Source organism: Scylla paramamosain, chromosome 31, assembly GCF_035594125.1.
Source record: "Scylla paramamosain isolate STU-SP2022 chromosome 31, ASM3559412v1, whole genome shotgun sequence".
Classification (NCBI taxonomy): domain Eukaryota; kingdom Metazoa; phylum Arthropoda; class Malacostraca; order Decapoda; family Portunidae; genus Scylla; species Scylla paramamosain.
This window is the reverse complement of record NC_087181.1, coordinates 17,976,500-17,998,329: the sequence shown is the minus strand read 5'-3', so window position 1 is coordinate 17,998,329 and position 21,830 is coordinate 17,976,500. Positions and strand designations below refer to the sequence as shown.

General features: G+C 39.5%; 1 protein-coding gene and 1 long non-coding RNA gene across 4 annotated transcripts in view; one reads left to right on the top strand and one right to left on the bottom strand.

Annotated features, from left to right (window-relative positions):
- The window catches only part of LOC135088779 (allatostatin-A receptor-like), a 222,861-nt gene that overhangs the window by 177,329 nt on the left and 23,702 nt on the right, over positions 1 to 21,830 (bottom strand). The gene's annotated exons all lie outside the window — the stretch shown is intronic.
- Positions 18,957 to 21,830, top strand: part of LOC135088781 (uncharacterized) — a 92,164-nt gene continuing 89,290 nt past the window's right edge. Inside the window, exon 1 of the long non-coding RNA XR_010261115.1 lies at positions 18,957 to 19,394. This is a non-coding gene — a long non-coding RNA (uncharacterized LOC135088781). The remainder of the gene's footprint in view (positions 19,395 to 21,830) is intronic.

The window sequence follows — 21,830 nt, the reverse complement described above, 5'->3', positions numbered from 1 at the left end:
TGTACTTCTCCTCCTCCTCAGCCTTATCATATTCTTATTCTCTCTCTCTCTCTCTCTCTCTCTCTCTCTCTCTCTCTCTCTCTCTCTCTCTCTCTCTCTCTCTCTCTCTCTCTCTCTCTCTCTCTCTCTCTCTCTCTCTCTCTCTGTGTGTGTGTGTGTGTGTGTGTGTGTGTGTGTGTGTGTGTGTGTGTGTGTGTGTGTGTGTGTCCCCTCCTATCACACCCTTCTTTCATCTTATCATTTTACCCTCTCAACTTTTCCCCTCTCCATCACTTTCCACTCATCTTCCTCCTCCCCTTCCCTGTCCTCCCCTTCATCCTCACCCCTAAATCCCAACACCTTCCATTACCTAATCCACGCACCTGTCACTTCAGCACGTGACGGACATGTTGTTGACCTGTTTTTGGTGTGTTTTATCCCCAACTCTCAAAGGTCAGCTGTTGCGTCATCCTTGTTTTTCTTATTCTTATCTTGATCGCGTTGTAAGCTGCTCTTGTGCTGGAAACCCTTTTGATTTGATGGTGCCAAATTTGTGCTGTGTGGGAGCTTGTGTGTGTTTAGTGTTTTATGGGAACAGTTGGTGATTATTGTGGTGTAGAAGGTTGTGGGGTTGTTTACGTTGGTATACTGAAACGTAGGATTCGATGTTGAGTTTTGTATTTCTTTTGCTGATAAATGAAAGTGCCTGCTTCTTTTTCTTTGACTGTAGGGAAAAGGAGAGTGTTGCTAATTATTATTTATTTTTTTTTATTGATTTTCTGTGTTCTATACTAGTCTGCGTGACATGTAAATAAATGCCTGTACTTCTGTTTGGAAGTAGATATCTAAGAACTTCTGGAGAAGACTATGATAAAAAAAAAAAGCACATAAATAAATTGTCTAGTAGTTAAAAGATTAATTACTAACTCAAAACCTCGCCTTTCTTATTTATTTACTAATTTTATTTATTTATTTATTTATTTTGTCGTTGCTGTTGTTGTTGTTGTTGCTATTGTTGATGATGATGTTCTTGCTGATGTTGTTATTGTTGTTGCTGTTGTTGTTGTTGTTGTTGTTGATGTTGTTCTTGTTATTATTGTTTCATCCTCGAAGCCATGTTTGATCTTGAAAAAGTTGACTCAATTTGTGGATGAAAGTGTGTGTCACGTTAGAAGTGCCGGAGTGACTTGGCTCGTGCGATGTTGTGCACGGTTAGTTTAACGCTGCGGTGAGGAATGTGCCAGCTCGTGGACGGTGACTTGTGATGTATCAATTTTCATGAACAGGAATTTTTTTTAAGTGAATAAGCATGAGTATGTTGAACTCTGTCTGTCTGTCTGTATGTATGTATGTCTGTTTGTCTGTTTGTATGTCTGTATGTTTATCTGTGTCTCTGTCTTCCCTTCTGTTTATTTGCATCTCTATTCTTTTCTCAATTTTCATACGAGTGGTAAGAGAGAGAGAGAGAGAGAGAGAGAGAGAGAGAGAGAGAGAGAGAGAGAGAGAGAGAGAGAGAGAGAGAGAGAGAGTATAGACAAACACCTTCTCTTAATGGTGTGCGAGGGACAACAATTCTTCTGTTTATTAAAGTCACAGAGACTGGAAGCAAGATGGACGTGTGATGAGGCGACATGATGCTGGTGACGAGGATGATGATAAAAAAAAAAGGAAAATAATAATAATAGTACAACAGCTGCTACTACTACTACTACTACTACTACTACTACTAATAATAATAATAATAATAATAATAATGGTGATGATGACAGTGATGCTTGTGTTATAAAAGCTAGTAGTAGTAGCAGTAGTAGTAGTAGTAGTAGTAGTAGTAGTAGTAGTAGTAGTAGTAGTATAGTAAGTAAGCTTTGTATCCACTTATAACTTTAACTCTGAATAAAAAAGAAATTTCGACTCAGAAATGTGAAAAAAAGAAACACTGAAATAGAAAAGAATAAATCAATAAATCAATAAAAGAGAAAAAAAAACACTGAAAGAGAAAGAAGAATAAAAAAAACAACGTACCAGTTCATCGTTCTGTAAAAATTGCTCTTATAATTAAAAGTAAAATAAAAAATAAACAAATCCCATGAAAGCGAGAAAGAAAAATAACATAATACGGGTTTTAATGTCCCCTGTAAACCAAAATAATGGAGAAAAAGGCAGGAAATTACTGGCGAGTGAAGAGAAAATTATGCATTTCATATACAAACTTTTACTTTCATTTTGGATCGGACTTTGCATGGCTTCTATATTCACTCCTCGTATCGCATTTCAGATCACGTATGTGTTTAAAGTGTTTATGTATGCAAGTGTGTGTATGAATGTGTATCAGTAAGTGTGAGATTGTATACAAGAGAGACCCGTGTTGGAGTTATTTCTATTTAGTAATATGAAAGTTGAAATGGCCAATAGATGTTGTCGCTACGTTAATTAAAGGGTATACGTGCCACACACACATACACACACACACACACACACACACACACGCATGTTTTCCACTGCATTACTCTTACTTTTACATACTCATGTCCAAACTACACTACAATATTTCCCCTCAGTTTTGCGAGTAGCCACCCACCCACACACACACACACACACACACACACACACACACACACACACACACACACACACACACACAGGGACAGGTACTCGCCATTCCTCTAAACCCCTCCCTTTTCACCACACAGGCTGAGAGAGAGAAAAAGAGAGAGAGAGAGAGAGAGAGAGAGAGAGAGAGAGAGAGAGAGAGAGAGAGGGAGTTTGTATGTGTGTGTGTGTATGTGTGTGTCCCCTAACAGTTATTTCTGGGCATTAGTACCGTTACCGAACTTTTGGCACGCGTTCAATGGTATGTGACAGAGAGTTAAAGACTTCTGGCGGCCACAGACGGCACTCAGACGGCCCATGGCAGGCGGAATGAGGCTCTGGCGAGGAAACGTGAACATTTTTAAAGGGAAGACTCGTTCAAGAGAAACTGATGGCACGTATTGAGAGACAAAGTTAAAATTCAAAGGCTGACTGAGAGATTGGGTAATGGAAGGGATGGGAGTCTGTGTGTGTGAGAGGAAGGTTAATATGTTTAGAAAGGAGCAAGAATGGTCTGAGATTCTGCTGCGTGTTATCGTTTTGGGAGAAGAGACACTGGGAGGAGAGGTTGTAAATGGCTGGGTTTATTTGTGTGTGAGGGAGGCTTATGAATTAAAGATGAAGGTGAAAGTGATGGTGATGATGATAACGCTTTGAGGGGAATAAGAAGAAAACGAAGAGAAGAAATGGTGCTAACTGACATTTCAAGACAAGGAAGAAAAGAAAACAAGAAAAAAAAGGAAAAAGACGATAATGATGACAATGACGGCAAAGACGATGAAATATGTGAAGAAACTATAAATTTAAAAGACAAACAAGAAGAAAGCAAGAATAAGGACAGTAACAAGACCAAACATAAGAAATACGTGTGAAAAGACGTGTGAACGACAGCCAGAGTGGTGACTTGTGACGAGATGAATGCACTAGGTTATATAAAATGCAGAGAGAGAGAGAGAGAGAGAGAGAGAGAGAGAGAGAGAGAGAGAGAGAGAGAGAGAGAGAGAGAGAGAGAGAGAGAGAGAGAAAAGAAAAGAAGGAAAGAACGTTATCAACAAAGAAAAAAAAGAAAATAGGAACGAGAACGAAGAATATCGGACTGAAAGAAAGAAGGAAAGGAGAAAATAGGAAGAAAAGGAACAACGTCAGCTTTAAGGAAAAGAATAAAAGAAAAAATACCAGTCAAAAAGAAACGAATAAAAGGAGAAAAAAGAAGAAAAGGAAGAACATTAACGCTGAGAAAAAAATAAAAAGAGAAAAGGGAAGAAAACAGAAGAACGTTACCCTCAACCCCCCCCCAAAAAAAAAAAAAAAAAAAAAACAGAACCTCAGAACCTCAAAGAAAACGAGAACACAGACATGAGGGGAAGCTAAAGTAAAAGAAGCAAACTGTCACATTAACATGATACAAACGGACATATTTTGGCATGATGGAGAGACAAGGAAAAGTGAAGAGGAGAGATGAGGGAGGAGAAAGGGAAATGCTGATAAGGAGTGTGGCAGAGGGAAAGGAAGGAAAAAGGGGGAGGAAGGACAGGTAAAGTTAATGAATCAGGTGAAAAGTATGTGTGTATTTGTGTGTCTGTGACGTTAAAAGGAAGGAATGACGTAAGTAGAGAGAGAGAGAGAGAGAGAGAGAGAGAGAGAGAGAGAGAGAGAGAGAGAGAGAGAGAGAGAGAGAGAGGAACATAAAGACAAAAGTAACAGTAAAACGAGGGAGAAAATAGAGGAAAATAGAGTAAAAGACAGACAAGAAGAAAGGAAGATAGAAAATATGAAAAAGAAAGGAAGAGAAACGTACTGAAGGAGCCGAAAGAAGATAGATACATAGTTAAGTGGAAAAGAAAGGGGATGGAAGAGGAGAGAAAGGATAATGCGGCTTAAGGAAGGGGAGGAGGAGAAAGAGTCAAACGGGAAGACGCAGAAAATATTAAGAAGTAACAGTTAAAGGTGTTTGAGAGAGAGAGAGAGAGAGAGAGAGAGAGAGAGAGAGAGAGAGAGAGAGAGAGAGAGAGAGAGTGAGTTTCAAGTGACAGGGATAATAGCCCAAGGGAAAAAAGGAGAGAAAGAAGAAAGAAGCAAAAAAGAAGTGCTCATTTTCAACGTCAGTCTAAAGAAAAAATTATAAGAAAAAAACAAGAACATTGCATAACTCTCTCTCTCTCTCTCTCTCTCTCTCTCTCTCTCTCTCTCTCTCTCCTTTCCACATCCAATCATACAAACACCCTGAATGTATTTGCAAACAAACAAGCACACAAACGATGTGTTGATTTGGAGCACCACTAAAAAAAATAAATAAATAAATAAAATAAAAGATAGAAAAGTGAGAAAAATCAAAGGTTCAATCACGATGAATCAGTGAAGCTTCGAAACAACTCACTTTTTTTCCGGGTCAAATATCGGGGCGCATTTTTTTTTTTTTTTTTTTTTGTACAGGTTATGAAAGTTTGTTGCGAGTGTGTGTGTGAGAGAGAGAGAGAGAGAGAGAGAGAGAGGTTGATGGTTATAATTTTTACATTCCATAATACCGTAATAGATCACATTTCATTCCATTACTGCATTTCAATTACAAGATTCAGTTATCTTTTGTGCATTAGTTAATCTGTCACACTTGTACATTCCAGTTACTCCATTCAAACGATAGCTATCCATTACATAATTGCACATTTACATTTTTTTCCCCATTTTTTTTTTTATTTTCGACTCGTCACAAATACCAGAAGCCAAACCGTAAACACACCAAAAATTCTACCAATAAAAAAAACAAAACTCACGTAAAAAATAAATAAATACATAAATAAGTAAATCCAAAATTCATTGCCACTGAATAAAAATTTCATAGAAACTCAAACTGAATCCGCTTTTGCTTCATGTCTGCTTCGAATAAAGTCTCGAACCACGATAACAAACGGAACGAATCACCGAACCACCGTCGCTTTTTGCCGGTTGGTTCGAGTCAGCTTGTCTCGTTGGCCGCTGGAATGAAGCTCCGGGCGGCGGTTCATTACGCCATAACAAAACCTTGACTGCCGATAATGCCGTTCTGCCAAGAGAGAGAGAGAGAGAGAGAATCGTGAACTGAGGATCAAAGAGAGAGAGAGAGAGAGAGAACGCCAGGCAAGGAAGTAAGAAAGGAGGGTTGAATCGAGAAGTGTGGAAGGATCAAAGGGAGAGAGAGAGAGAGAGAGAGAGAGAGAGAGAGAGAGAGAGAGAGAGAGAGAGAGAGAGAGAGAGAATTACCAAGCTTTCTGCGTTTTCTTATCTTTCAGTCTGTCGGTTTTCACAATTTTACTATATCACTATTTCTTTACAATTTTTTCTTACTTCTGAATCCGACTACTTTTTCAGGAGATCTTTATCGGCTTTCTTTTCTTTTTATTTTTACCTTCCAGTTGTGTTTTTTCAGTAATATTTTTTTTTTCGTCTACGTATTACTCTTCAACTTACAACTCTGCAAAACCTTTACATGACGCTGAAACCCACTGAATTAATATAAACGAAGATGTAGTGGTAGTATATCATGTAATTCTTTTTTTTTTTTTTCAAAGCTTATATACTATTTTATTGTTTGAAGATGAGGAGGAGGAAGAGAAAGAGGAGGACGAGGAAGAGAATGAGAAAGGGGTGGAGGAAGAGTAAAGCAGGAGGAGGAGGAAGACTAGAAAGAGGATGAAAAAGAATGGAGAACGACAGAGTAGGAGAGAAGTAGGAAGAGATGAAGGTTAAAACAAGAAATAGAAGAGGATAAAGAGGAAAAATGCAAGTCATTATATATATATATAGACATTTTTTATTAGTTTCTATCACTCTCACCTTTCATCAATTTTTTCTTTCTTCCTCCATTTCTATCTTTATTATTTTCTATCGGGTTGCATATAAACAATTTTTTCACAAGTCTTATTATTTTTTTTTTACAGTTTTCTTTTGTTTGCCTTCATCTCTTCTTTATTATCTCTTTCTCTTTTTCCGCGATTTTATTTCCTCCTTCGCACTCCCTTCCTTTCTCTCAAGGTGACATTCCTTCCCTGATGTCAGTTCCCCCCTTCCTTTTTTTTTCCTTCACTTTCCTTTCAATATCCGCCGCAGCCAAGGTTTGTATTGTTATTGTCATTGTTGTTGTTGCTATTATTATTATTATCATTATTATTATTATTATTATTATTATTATTGTTGTTGTTGTTGTTGTTGTTGTTGTTGTTGTTGTCCTTTTTAAATATCTTTGTATATGTTTACGAGTGGGTGGGCGGGTGTGTTTATTTGTGTATCTCTCTCTCTCTCTCTCTCTCTCTCTCTCTCTCTCTCTCTCTCTCTCTCTCTCTCTCTCTCTCTCTCTCTCTCTAGCTATCTTCCTATCAGTATATCTATTTATCTATCCATCCATCCATCTATCTATCTATCTATCTATCTATCTACCCATCCATCCATCCACCTATCTATCTATCTATCTAACTTCCTTCATGAACACCCCACGCACTGCACCCACCCCCTCCTCCACATACAGGCACATAACGAAGGTAAGCTCGTTAATGAGGAAGCACCGAGGTCAGGTTGCCGTCACGGAGAAGGTCTGGAGCGCTACTTAGGGAGGTCACCGCCAACAAGTGTGTCTATGGGGACCTCTCTCTCTCTCTCTCTCTCTCTCTCTCTCTCTCTCTCTCTCTCTCTCTCTCTCTCTCTCTCTCTCTGCAACGTCAATATATCTTGTTTTTCTTTCTCTTTTTATAGGTCAGTTACCCGATGTTTCGTTTTTTTTAGTTTTTTTCTTCTTTTCTTTAAATTGTGAGGGAAAAGTAGCTTAAGGTTTTGTGATTTTTATTTTTTTTTATACATTTTTCGTGTGCTGGTACTTCCAACTCTCTCTCTCTCTCTCTCTCTCTCTCTCTCTCTCTCTCTCTCTCTCTCTCTCTCTCTCTCTCTCTCTCTCTCGCAGTGGTAAGCCTCGTCCCACTCTTTCCCAGCATCATCCCAGCCTCTGTTCCCCTCAGCTCCGCCACATCACGCCTCTTGTCACTACCCACACTCTTGTCTCCTCACACTCTCTCCTCTCTGTCTTTCCTTTCCTTTATTTTTTTTGTATGTTGTCCTCTTGTAGCTTCGTTTTTTTTTTTTTTTTTTTTGCCTTTCTTTATTATTCTCATGTTTTGATTTGTGTTACGTGTGTTTTGTGTAGTGTTGTCTCTTTTGTATAGTGAAATGTTGACTTGTTTATTTATTCGTTCTTATTTCCTTCTCGTTATAGATGCTAATGTTTATGGTCTGGAAGAAAAGCTTAATTTCTGATTGTTTTTTCTAGTTTGATATGTGCTTTTCTTCTTTTTTTAGTCTAATGTTAAGTACGTTTTTTTATTTTCTTATTTTATTTGATTTTTCTTTATTTATTTTTATTTATTTTTCTTTTTTTCATTTTTTCTTATTTAGGGAAAAACAAGTGTCTTCTTTCGCCACTAACTTTCTATTCCAATTCAGATCAAAATTACAATGTCTCTTTTTTTTTTTTTTAGTCAATATTATCATTTCTGGACTTTCAATCATATCAGAAAGAAACATCAGCATATTTTTCAGCCATTATCCACAACGCTGCACGTCACAGAATACACTTCGCGACCCACAGCGGAGGAAAACGCTGATAAAGAACTCAAAGTCCCCCTTATTTTTTTCAATTTCTCAGTCTATTACACTCTCACAATAGCGGCTTCACACACAACGTAAGATCACACAACCCAACTTTTCCCCATCCATAACTAAACTAAAAGGAAAAGAAATAGAAAGTAAGGAAGGAAAAGGGAAGAAAATACTTAAATCATTTCTTATTTTTCTACTACTAAACAGAAAAAGGAGAGAAGAAAGAAGGAAAGGAGAAGGAAACTAAAATATTTAATTCCTTTCTTATTTTTTTCTAGTACTAAACGAAAAAGAAAAGAAGAAAGAAGGAAAAGAAAATGGAACTAAAACACACAAGCCTTTCTTAATCTTCCTATATCACTAAACAGAAACTAAAAGAAAAAGAAAGGAGGAAAAGAAAAAGAAAACACTAAACATTTCTTAATTTTCCTTTTTTACTACACCATACCCTTACGAATGATATAACTACACACACACACACACACACACACACACACACACACACACACACACACACACACACACACAACCTTATCTACCCAAACCTTATCACCTGCACCTTATTTACCATCAAAACCTTAACAAAAGCTCCCTTTCTTTCCCATTCCCCGCACTACCGCACCTTACAAGACAAAAAAGAAAAAAACCACAAATAACACAGAATAACACACATCCTTCTCTTTACCTGTCCCTACCTACCTGTCTATAACACCTGTACCTTATTTACTCAGCTACTCCCAATCAAATAAACTCCCTACATCGACCTGCTCCCCTTTTCTCATCCCCTCATCGACCACCATCACCACCACCACATCACACGTCTTGTCTTTTCCTCCTAGTCTTATGTAAAAATACTCTCTTTCTCCTTCACTCTTTCTACAACTTCGCCCCTCCACAGGTAGGCCCCACAGAATTCCAATAATGCCCTTGGGAACTTGAACAGACTGGTGGCTCTCTACTGTTTCCTGATCTTGTTTATCCACCTACCATGCCACTTAATTTAATCCCTAAGTGTTTTTTTTTTTTTTTTTTTTTTTTTTTTTGTCTTTTTCTGTCTCTTTCTCTGTCTTGTTTCCATTTTTCTCTCAGCGTTTCCTTGTGTGTGTGTGTGTGTGTGTGTGTGTGTGTGTGTGTGTGTGTGTGTGAGTGTCTATCTGTCTGACTGACTATCTGCTTGCCTATCTACAAGTTTTTCACACACAAACAGACACACACACACACACACACACACACACACACACACACACACACACACACACACACACACACACACACAGAGAGAGAGAGAGAGAGAGAGAGAGACTGCTGTTTTCATTTTTTTATATAATGTAAAAGTGATTTATGAAACGAGTAAAGCAAAACATAAATAAATTCATTCAAAAAAGAAAATAATGAAATACGTCGAACACTCTCTCTCTCTCTCTCTCTTTCTCTCTCTCTCTCTCTCTCTCTCTCTCTCTCTCTCTCTCTCTCTCTCTCTCTCTCTCTCTCTCTCTCTCTCTCTCTCTCTCCTGTAGAAACAAAATACCATCAACAACACCAATACGCACTTTTTTCCTCTTTTTTTATTCTTTCTAGCTCAGTTACCCCACGAATAATTTTTTTTTACCGTTTTCATTGTTAGTCCTGAAACGAATAAAAGGTTGAAAAAGTAATGTAAGGCTTTGTTAGTGGCGAGTTTCTCTCTCTCTCTCTCTCTCTCTCTCTCTCTCTCTCTCTCTCTCTCTCTCTCTCTCTCTGTGTGTGTGTGTGTGTGTGTGTGTCCGTAAAGCTTTCAACATTACTATCTTAAGAGGAGGAGGAGGAGGAGATAAGGAAGAAAACGGGAGAATATGGACCAGGGAGGAGGAGGGACTTAATACTTTTGGGAGATAAAAAATGGAGGAAAAAATAAGAAAGAATGAGGATAAGGAGGAAAAAAGTTGGAAAGAAGAGAGGTAATGAAGGAGAGCTAAAGGGTAAGGAATGGAGAGAGAGAGAGAGAGAGAGAGAGAGAGAGAGAGAGAGAGAGAGAGAGAGAGAGAGAGAGAGAGAGAGAGTTACTCGTTGACTTAATGAGGCTTTGTCAGTTTCCGTTTCGTCAAGTGTAGGATCAAGACACGTTTCCTCCTCCTCCTCCTCCTCCTCCTCCTCTTCCTCCTCCTCTTCTTTTTTTCTTCTTTTTCTCTTTTTTTTTCCTTTTTTGTGTGGTCTTTTCTAAATATCGCTTTTTGTTTAGCTTTTTTTCGATTTTCTTCATTTCTCCTCTCCTCGCCTTTTCTCCCCTCTCCTCTCTTATCTTCTCTTCTCCTCTCCTCTCTTTTCTTCTCTTGCCTTCTCTCCTTTTTCTCTTCTATTCTCTTGTCTTTTCTCTAGTCTCCTCTCCTCTCCTCTGTGTGTGTGTGTGTGTGTGTGTGTGTGTGTGTGTGTCTCTCTCTCTCTTTCTTTGTCTCCCTCTCTTTCCTTCTCCCCGGTGACCTGTTTTTCTCATTCCCAATTCTGTCCCTCCTACTCTCCCTTCCTTCCTCTCCCTAAGCCCGAGAGAGTAGTGAAGCTCGCTCTCCCTCTCCCTCTCACTCCCTCAAAAGAGTCCAGTTCCAAAGATTGCCCTGTCCACCACTCTCCCGGATCTTTATCATCATCTCTCCCCTGAACTTGCAAGGGAGAGGAGAAAGATCGATGGGAGTGAGACTGAGAGGGAGAGAGGGAGAGGGGAAGATAGAAGAGAAAGCCGTGCCGTTGACCTTGTGTGCTTGTTAGAGTTCTTTTCCCCTTTTCATTTTATCCTCTTCTTTTTTTTTTACCTTTGTGTTAATTTCCTTTGTATTTTTTTTCTTTTCTGTTACGTAAGTCTTAATTAATCTTTCGTTTCTTCGTTTTTTCTTTTCTCTCTCTTTTGTTTTCACGCGAAGTTGCAAATTCATGTCCTTGTGTGTCTTTGTTACCATTTCTGTGCTCTTCTTTTTTATCTTCTCTCTCTCTCTCTCTTATATTTCGTGTTTCGTCAAGGTTAAGAAGCTGGTGGTTGTTTTCCTCGTTGTTTCCTTTCATTCGTATTGTTTGGTTGAAAAATATTGATGTGTCGATGGTAGTAAGTTGATTTTTTTCGTGTAAATTGGTGAATAACTGCTTGTTTTTATTTTGTTCATTCATTTATTAGTGTTTTTTTCGTATTTCTTTGTTTCGCTTTATTTTCTCTTCATTTTCTTTCCTTTTCCTCTTCTTTCCTTTCTTTTTTTGTGTGTACTGTTTAATTCTGTTATAAGATTGTCTTTTATACATTCTCTCTCTCTCTCTCTCTCTCTCTCTCTCTCTCTCTCTCTCTCTCTCTCTCTCTCTCTCTCTCTCTCTCTCTCTCTCTCTCTCTCCGTTGCTTGTAAACCCATTCTTTTCCTCCTCCTCCTCCTCCTCCTCCTTCTCCTCCAGTTTCTTGATTCGCAGACCCATTTTTCTCCTCTTCTGCCTCTCCTCCATCACCGCCTCTCTTCACTCTTTTATCTTTGTTTTGCTTTCTTCCTCTTCCCTCACTGTTCGTCTCCCCTTCATCTTTTCCCCCTAACTTTTATTTATCTCCCTTTCATTCGATGCTGTTCTGCAACTTCTCCCCACTTTCCTTTTTCCTCCTTTATTGTCTTTTCCTCCCAATTTCTCTCCCTTTTCCTCGTCCTCCTATTCGTCAAAGGTGAGTCTAATTACCTGTAAGTGCTCGGGAGTCGTGCGCTAGTTAATTATCGAATCACGTGCAATTAAGACAATCGTAACGCTCCATTAATAATCGGTAATTAGTACATAGCTCCTGTAATGGCCCCGCTAATTGCATCTAATTAGACCACATTACCCCGTGACGAAATGGAGACGGTAACGATGCATTAGTGTGAAAAATAACTCGTGAATTCAATTAAGTTTGGTTCATTTGGTTAGTTTTTTTTTTGTATGTTCTTTTTTATTTTTGTTTATCTATTTATTTATTTATTTATTTTATTTTATTTTTTTTTTTTTTTGCCTTATTGAAATTACTCGTTTGTATGAAGTGAATTCGGTTACGTTTGGGTCATTTGGTTGAAGTTGTGTGTGTTCTTTTTTTTTTTTTTTTTTAATTCTTTCTGTCATATTGAGATTACTCGTTTGTCTGCATATTTTTGTTATTCCTTTTATTTCCTTGTCTTTTTTTGGTTTAGTATCTTGTATTTCTTTGTTTCTGATTCTTTGTCTTTCTTTCTCTTTGTTTTCTTATCTTTCTTTCGTTTCCTTGGCTTTTTTTCCTTTTCTTTTCTTTCTTTCGTTATTTTTTTCTTTCTTTGCTATCTTTCTCTTTATTTAATGATGTGGAATGATGTGTTTATTTGGATAGCCTTGTTAACTTTCACTTTTCTTCTCTTTTCTTTCTTTCTTTCTCTTTCTCTTATCTGTCCTTCTTTTTCTTTCTTTAATCATGTGAGAATATCTTTTATTTGTATAGTTTTGCTTGCGTACTTTTTCTTTCTTTCTTTCTTTCTTATCTGTCTTTCTTTTCTTTCCTTAATGGCGTAAGATCGCTTTCTTTGCATTATTTGTTACCTTCCCTTTCTTTCTTTCCTTCTTTTCTTTTTTTTTTATCTCTTTTCAATCTTTCTGTCTCGCTCTCTATCTTTCTTTTCTTTTTCTTCAATGGTGCGTGAGGAAGGGTTGTGTAGTAGAGGTCAGTCTTAAATCCAGGTCATGTAATGGAATGTGATCGTTTTTATCTCTCTGTCTCTCTCTCTCTCTCTCTCTCTCTCTCTCTCTCTCTCTCTCTCTCTCTCTCTCTCTCTCTCTCTCTCTCTCTCTCTCTCTGCTTTATATTTTTCTGTTTGTCTCAATTTTTCGTTCTCATTTCGCTGTTTATTTTCTTTTTTTTTTTTTTTTTCTTCGTTTTGTTTTCTTTCATTTTCTTACTTTTTGTTTTACGTTTTTTTTCGTGTTATTCCGTTTCGGTGTTAATGGTGTTGCTCTCTCTCTCTCTCTCTCTCTCTCTCTCTCTCTCTCTCTCTCTCTCTCTCTCTCTCTCTCTCTCTCTCTCTCTCTCTCTCTCTCTCTCTCTCTCATTTCCTTATGCAAAATTTCGTTCATATTGAGATTCATAGACATTATAATTTTTTTTTCTTTTTTCTTTTCCTTTTTATCTCACTCTTGTTTTTGTTTTTCTTTTTTTTTTCTTGGTTGATATAATTTCTTCCTCCTCTTTGTCTTCCTTCTTTTCCTCTTCTTCTTCCTCCTTCTCCTCCTCCTTCTTTTCTTCCGTGGTTTTCCTTCTCCTCTTCTGACTTTTTCCTTTACATATAAAAAAGAAGACGAACAGAAATATGGGAAATAAATCTTTATCTCTTCCATCACTTCTTATTCCTCCTCCTCCTCTTCCTCCTCCTCCTCCACAATCTACACTTCCTCGTACACTTCTCCATCATCGTCAACTCCTCCTCCTCCATCCTCCACCTCTCTTTCCACCCACTCCTCTCTTTCATCACCTCCTCCTCCTCCTCCTCCTCCTCCTCCTCCTCCTCCTCCTCCTCCTCCTCCTCCTCCACCTCCTCCTCCCTCAATATACTTCCCTTCTTCATCCTTGAGTTGCTTCCCCCTCTATATTTCCCAGGCCGCAGAAGCTTCAGCCATCATCAGTCAAGTGAATATCCTCCTTGGTCACCCGCAGGTCTGCGCCACGCGAGGCCGCCGCCAGCCGAGGTCACGGGAGGGTCAGAGAGAGAGAGAGAGAGAGAGAGAGAGAGAGAGAGAAGGAAGTGTAGATAAAAGGACAGATTATTTATTTATTTATGTATTTATTTATTTATTTATTTATTTATTTATTGTCTTCGCTTTCATGTTTATTGTTTGCGTCTTATTTTGGATGTGTTGTTTTTTTTTTGTTTTATTTGTTTGGTGTTGTTGTTGTTATTCGTTTTTTTTTTCTTCTTCTCCTTTTCTCCTTTCCTTCGTTTTCTTTTTTTCTCCTACTACTCCTTCTAATTTTCCTTCTTTTTCTTCTTTTCTTCTTTTTCTTCATCTTGATCATCAGTATCATAATCTTCTTCTTCTTCTTCTTCTTCTTCTTCTTCTTCTTCTTCTTCTTCTCCTTCTCCTTCTCCTTCTCCTTCTCCTTCTCCTTCTCCTTCTCCTTCTCCTTCTTCTTCTTCTTCTTGTTCTTGTTCTTCTTCTTCTTCTTCTTATTATTATTATTATTATTATTATTATTATTACTGTTATTATTCCTTCTCCCTTCCTTCCCCTTTGTCGTCACTCACAGATGAAGAGGAAATGATAATAAGTAATAATGAATAAGGAATTAAGCTTTTATCTTCCTCTTCTCCTCCTCCTCCTCCTCCTCCTCCTCCTCCTCCTCCTCATCCTTCTCCTCCTCCTCCTCCTCCTCCTCCTCCTCTTCCCTTCATGCTATTAGTAAGGATTCAAACAATTACTTCCTACATTAACACAGGTAACTTCATTAAAAGGTGCCATTTTTATGCTGTCCAGTACTCTTCCTTCCTTCCTTCCTTCCTTCCTTCCTTTCTTCCTTTCTTCCTTCTTTCCTTCCTTCCTTCCTTCCTTCCTTCTTTTTTTTATATTGCTCAGTACTCTTATGTCCCTTTTTCATTCCTTATTTCCTTCCTTCTCTCCCTTTCTCTCCCTTTCTTGTCTCCCTCTCTCCTCTCTTTCTCTCCTTCCTTCTTTCTCTCCTGCTTTTCTTTCTTCCTTCCCTTCTTCCTTCCTTGTCTGTTTGCTTAATTCCTTCCTTTCTTTCATCTCCTTCCTTCCTTCCTTCCTTCCTTCCTTCCTTCCTTCCTTCCTGTGTTTCTTGTATGTTATTCATTTTTTTTTCATTTTCTTTCCTAATATCCTTGGTTCTTTTCTCACTTTGTTATTCTGTACATTCATTTATCTTCCTTTTCTTTTTTACTTTTTCCTTCATTCATTCCTTCTTCCTTCCTTCCTTTGTTTCCTCGTCCCTCCTTCTTTCCTTCATAGTTCCCAGTATTCTCATGTCTCCTGTTCTTTCTTCTCCTCTTCGTTTCTTTTCTCCTTCCATTCTTCCTTCCTTCTCATTTCATCCTACTTCTCTTCCTTCCTTCCTTTTTGTATATTATCCAAGGCTCCTACATATATTTCTTCTTTTCTTCCTTCTTTCCTTCCCTTCCTTCCTTCCTTCCTTTCCTCTTCCTCTAACTCAATATAATAGAAAGGATGAGAATTAGAAAGATGTGATAAATATACTTTTTCTCCTCTTCATCTTTCTCCTTACTCATTCTCCTCCTCCTCCTCCTCCTCCTACTTCAATCCATCTCGCTCTCACAATAGAAGTAAAAGGAGGAAGTAGAAGAGAAAGATCTGATATAATCCTTAAATTAGTTTCCCCCCTTTCCTCCTCCTCCTCCTCCTCCTCCTCCTCCTCCTCATTATCATCATCATCTCCCTCAATAAGGAGTAGAAAGGAAGAAGAAGAATACAGGTCTAAAATATAAATGAGGCAACCGATCTCTATCCTCCTCCTCCTCCTCCTCCTCCTCCTCCTCCTCGGTCGGCCATTTTTGAACGCCTCCCAAAGTTTCGACAAGTTTTTTTCATCTCACAGACGGATACACGAGGGATTAATTTAGATATTTTATTTTGTATGCTACGTGTGTGTGTGTGTGTGTGTGTGTGTGTGTGTGTGTGATGTGTGTGTGTGTGTGTGTGTGTGTGTGTGTGTTGTTTCTCTTGTTATTGTTGTTGTCATTGTTGCTGTTGTTTTTGTTATGCTTACTTGACAATGCGAGTAAATGATGTGTGTGTGTGTGGTGTGTGTGTGTGTGTGTGTGTGTGTGTGTGTGTGTGTGTGTGTTTAAAAAAGGAAAATTAGATTCTTCGATTCTATCTTCTCTTCCTCCTTCCTTCCCTTCCTCCCCTTTTATCTTCTTCCATTTTTAATTTCCACTTTCCTTTTTCCTTTCCCTTTTTCTTTCCCTTCATCCTCTCGTGTCTACCCTTCCTCTCTCTCCCTCTCTCTCTCTCTCTCTCATCCTCACACTATCATTCCATCCTCCTCCTTTACTGACGTTCTACCTCCTGTCCCTCCCTCCTCCTCTCCTTCCCTCCACGCTTCCCTCCCTCCCTCCCTCCCCTCCCTCCACCCCCCTTGTCAGGTCACCGGAAGAACAATGGATGACCTCTACGTGCGTTTAAAGTTTCAAGATGTCTCAATTGTTTCGGTTCGTATCCCTGACCGGAGTAGAATTCTCGAGCCAGAACGACCTTCAGGAAATCATCAAATGTTACCGCCGCTGTGATGGTCGTAGTGGTGGTGGTGGTGGTGGTGATGGTGGTGGTATCATTGGTGAGAGTGGTTCTAGCAGGAGAGAGGAAATAGGAGACAGGTGAAGGGTAAAGGAAAAGATACGGGAAGGAAGGAAGGAAGGAGGGAGGGGAGGGAAAGAAGGAAGGGTAGTGTGTTGGTGTTTGAATGTTGGTTGACCTAAATGGTGGTGGCAGTGTTAGTGATAATGTTGATGCTTTATTTTCTTTTTCTTTGTTATGCGAGGGGGAAAAACGTCTTTGAAATTACAAAGAGCAGTGATGGTGGTAGTGATGTTAGTGGTGTTGATGGTAATGACAACGTATTTCATTCTCATTGCATTTATCTCATACTGAAAGCACACCTACGTATCACAACTGAATATAGAAAAACGGCTTTGTGTGAATGGGCAGTGGTAGTGGTGATTGTAATAGTGGCGATGCAATAATGGTGATGATGGTGGTGACAGTGGGGTGCTGGTGGTGCTGGTAATGGTGGTAATACAATAGTTGTGATAGTGACTGGTGGTGATAATGGTTGTTAATGCTGGTGGTAGTAGTAATGGTGATCGGTATAGTAGTGGTGGTAGTGGTGATGATCGCGGTGGTGAAACAGAAGTCGTGTTGATGATGGTGGTGGTAATGAGAGTAATGGTGGTGATAAATGATGAGTGTGATAGTTATAAGTGACAATGACAGTACTGGTAGTGGTGATAATAAGAAGTAACGTTGGCTATACGAACAATAGTGAAGATAGTATTAGTACTGATGATGATAATGGTGTTAATGACAATAATACCGGTGATACCAGTGTTTTATTCCATCACGAGTGTTTGCATCATCTATTGATTATCCTTCTGTAGCCCACGATTCAATTTCTTCCACGGTGCGGAGGTGAACACAAGTGAGAAGAGGTGAACGCACGTGAGGGGTGACCGTGGTGGCTGCAGGTGCTCTAATTACGGAGCACAAAACACCTCTCAAATATTTCACCTGTCGTGTGAATTACGTGCCGTACCTGCAGAGGAGTGACAGCACACGCCCTACCTGTCCAAACATGTAATTATTTACCAGGTATGGTTCCACAAGTTCACGAGTTTATCATTTTTCTGGGGATATTTACTCAATATTAACGAGGTTGAGAAAATGCGAAAATAAAAGTTTGTGTTTTTATATTTTCAGTGTGTGTGTGTGTGTGTGTCAAGAACATTTGGCATTGCTAGCTGTGAAGGATGAGATGTAGATTGTAGTGGTAATGGAGAAATAAGAGGAGGAAGAAGAGGAGGATGGAAAGACATCGATATTGTCCAAGAGAGAATAGAAGCAAGGGAAGAAGAGGAAGGATGGAGGAGGAATTGAAGTGAGGAAAGGAAGGAAAAGTAAAGATTAGAAAAGAGGCAAGAGAAATAAGTAACAAAATACGAGAAATATATACTGTGGGTAACTTATGCTTCTAAAACACACACACACACACACACACACACCACACACACACACACACTAAGACTTCCCGTAATGACCTTTAAATAATACGAACAGCACCAGAATTTGCAAATAAACTCCCGCCCTTTAAATTTACGTTCACCACGCTTTCAGGAGGAGGAAGAAGAGGACGAAGAAGAGGAGACGGAAAAGGAGGAAGACAAGGACGTGAGGAAAACAGGAAGGGAGGAATGAGTGATAGGAGGTATGAGACGTGAAGTGAGAGATGGAGAGAAGGAGAGAAGAGAGGAGGGAGATGATGGAGAATGTTAGGGAGGGAAAGAGGACTGTTGATTGAGAGGAGGCAGTGAGAATGAGTGATGAGATGGAGGAGGAGGAGGAGGAGGCCAGGAGGAGGGGTAAGGGAGGGATAAGTACCTCCTTCAGACCTCGCCTCTGCAAAAAAATCCTCGGGGTGTTATCCTGTTTCGTGGCAATTTTGCTGGGACGTGGTGTTGATAGCGTTACTTGGTCTTCGTAAACCCTCTCTCTCTCTCTCTCTCTCTCTCTCTCCTCTCTCTCTCTCTCATCTCTCTCTCTCTCTGACACACAAATCACAGTAATAATAAAACGGAATAAAAGAAAATAAATTGATAGATAATTATATGTATTGATATTCTATTACCTCACCCGTATATAAATTACCCGGGAAAAAAGATTAATACATAAAATGAATAAGAAAAGAAAATATCTTCACTAAATCTGAACATTCACGTATATACCCGTAATATATTGTACACTTGTAGCTATACAGACATCATTATCTGTCACTGTTTTCTGAGGATAAATCATAATTTGTTCTCATTTTATAAACGTTTGCAAACATCGCTGGGTAGGGAGCACTGAGCCGTGACACACAAACACACAGAGACACACACAGAGAGAGAGAGAGAGAGAGAGAGAGAGAGAGAGAGAGAGGGGGGGGGAGTAAACAGTTCGTCCTTCCTTAGTCACGGATTCAAATAGCACGCCGTTTTCTGTCAGCCTACCATTGTTATCCTCCCCCCTCTCCTCCTCCTCCTCCTCCTCCTCCTCCTCCTCCTCGTATCCTATTTTAGTGTTCGTATTACATATTTTGACACTTACAAATCAACTGAAATCAATCCCTGTAAAATTATCTCGAAACTGCGTGAGAATCAAGCAATTACTGTGATACTGAATGATAAATTTGTAGTCTTTTGAACGGGAGTCAGTCAGTCAGGCGGTTGGTTAGTACCCTCCCGCCTCCCTCCCCCTACCTCTTCCCTCCCAACCGATTCCTTCCTTCCTCTACTCTCCCTTCTTCCTTACTCCTCCTCCTACCACCCCCGCCAACCAGCAAGAACTCCTCTCTCCTCCCTGACCAATCACATCCCGCCGTATTGGTGTTGTAGCCTAGTGGCCGCCACGTCGAGTTGTCTTGGTACGTTTCCTGCATTTGTTGGTGATATTTGTGGCTCTTCGGAACCCCTTGGCCGTGCAGTGATGAGGTGAGTGCTGCTCTGGTGTTGGTGTTAAAATGAGTGTGTGGTGAGATTGTGGGTGCTGCGTGTGGGCTATAATTTATACATATATTCTTTTACGAATGGGTGTGTTTTAAATGTAATGCATGAGTGGTGAAGCAGCGGGCCACAGTATCGTATGCTAAGCTGGGTTTATAGATGTGTTAATTTAATGAGCTGTTTATTATATTTTGTGGGTTGGGGAACGGTGTAGTAATAGTAGTTAATGTGACATGCATGCTGGTGGGCCACTGAGGGCTTTGCTCGGGGTAACGGAAGGGCGGTGTTATATTACCAATTATCTCATTAATTTATTTGTTTGTTTCTGAGGGGTAGTGAACAAGTGGTCGCCTGAAGACTTGGCTGGGTAATGCAAGGTTTGTGTGTTAATTTGTTAATGAATTTTAAGGTAAATAAGTGAGAAATGCCTTATACCTGTCTGTTTCTGAACCGATCAATATATGTCTGTATTTTCACATGCAAATTTTAATTCGCATATATTTACTCCAACTTTCGAGAGACCGTAAGCTTAGGATAACATAGGCAAGTTCTTCCTCTTCCTTGTTCAGTGTGAGTGTCATTTAAATGTTCACAGTGTATGTAGACTGTCCCCGTGGTTTTCACCTAGACAACCCCTTCCTGCCGCCTCACCTCTCTCCCCTCTGTTCCGTAATGGACTCACCCACGCACTTGAAATACGTAGGGGTCTTTAACTTATTTAATGGTATATTTCTCTCCCTTCTACTTGTCAGTGTCTTCATCTGTCGAAATCCCAAGGCGTAGAAGTTAGAAGTGCTCGAGTTAATACGTAGAGAAAGGAAAACTTGATGCAAAATAAATAGATACGTAAATAACTGATTTTAGTCGAAACATTTTATATAGTAAGGAAACGGAAACCATTTTTATAGTGTTTTAACTCACTCTCTCTCTCTCTCTCTCTCTCTCTCTCTCTCTCTCTCTCTCTCTCTCTCTCTCTCTCTCTCTCTCTCTCTCTCTCTCTCTCTCTCTCTCTCTCTCTCTCTCTCCTAGCTTTCATTAATCCTCCTGCGAGACACCTGTTGATTGGGGGACGCACGCAGGTGAGGCAGGGATGATAAGAAAATGATGAAAAAATAATGCTATGATAATGAGAAGGAGCTTAGAAAATAAAATAACAAGAATCTATCCATCCTTTCCTTAATTCCCACCTCCAAGACACCTGTTGATTAGCGCAGGTGAGGAGAGACACGTGCAATAGTTAACCTTCCTCCCGATCTCCCGTAATGCTCAGGTTGGAGTTGGAATAGTAATAATAATAGTGGAAATAAATGGGAATGCTTTTTGGAGTCGAAGAAAAAAAAAATGTGGAAAAAAGAGACTCCAGTTGAGGGAAAAATAAGGAAGGTTTTGAAAATGGAGATCGTGGGAAAAGAGGGGAAAAAATATGAAAAGTGGAAGATTATGCTGCATTATCTGACTTTTTTTCCTTTTTAATATTTTGAGCCGCTTTTGTATCTCTCTCTCTCTCTCTCTCTCTCTCTCTCCTCTCTCTCTCTCTCTCTCTCTCTCTCTCTCTCTCTCTTCTCTCTCTCTCTCTCTCTCTCTCAACTATTTTCCAGCAAACTTTTTGATTCAGCTTGCAAAGTAAAGCAGGGCGAGCCAAAACCTCCAACGACCGTGTGAAGGAAGGGCTCGGCAATTAAAGGAGCACTCGATAACACGACAGTTCTCCGATAGGGGGAAAGGTTAATGAGGGCTTCAGTGCTTCGGTGAAGGGAGGGGAGAGAGAGAGCTGGAACAGGAGGAGATAGAAGGGAAATCTTACATAACACAAGTAACAGATAGCAAAGTAACCTAATACAGGGCGTGAAGAGAAGTATAAGAGAAAAAATAGGGAATAGAGAAGGAACATAAAGGAATACGAAGAAAAAGAGGGAAAAAGCAGATGTGTTGAACCTAACGAGGGTATTGTGATAAACTGCGCTAACTAAAGTAAAGTGAGGGACGTAAGCTGGTAAAGACGAGGAGGAGGAGGAGGAGGAGGAGGGGGGTAGAAGAAAGAGAGGGAGTTATACCCAGTATCGCCCAAAACACGTTTCTCACTTACTTGAAAAATCAAAACACGGCCAAACTCAGCCCACGAATTCGTACCTGTGAAAGAAAACGAGATACCGATGAGAGAGAGAGAGAGAGAGAGAGAGAGAGAGAGAGAGAGAGAGAGAGAGAGAGAGAGAGAGAGAGAGAGAGAGAGAGAGAGAGAGAGAGAGAATAATATACGAAAAAAAACATGACCACTATATCGAGAATGTCTAAAATGATAGCAGAAGAGGGAGAGAAAGACACACAGACAGACAGACATGATAGTTTCTATGCTAGTATTATCATTCACCTCGTCTCATCTTCACCTGCCTTCCAAATAATATTTCAAATAATCGAAGTAGATAA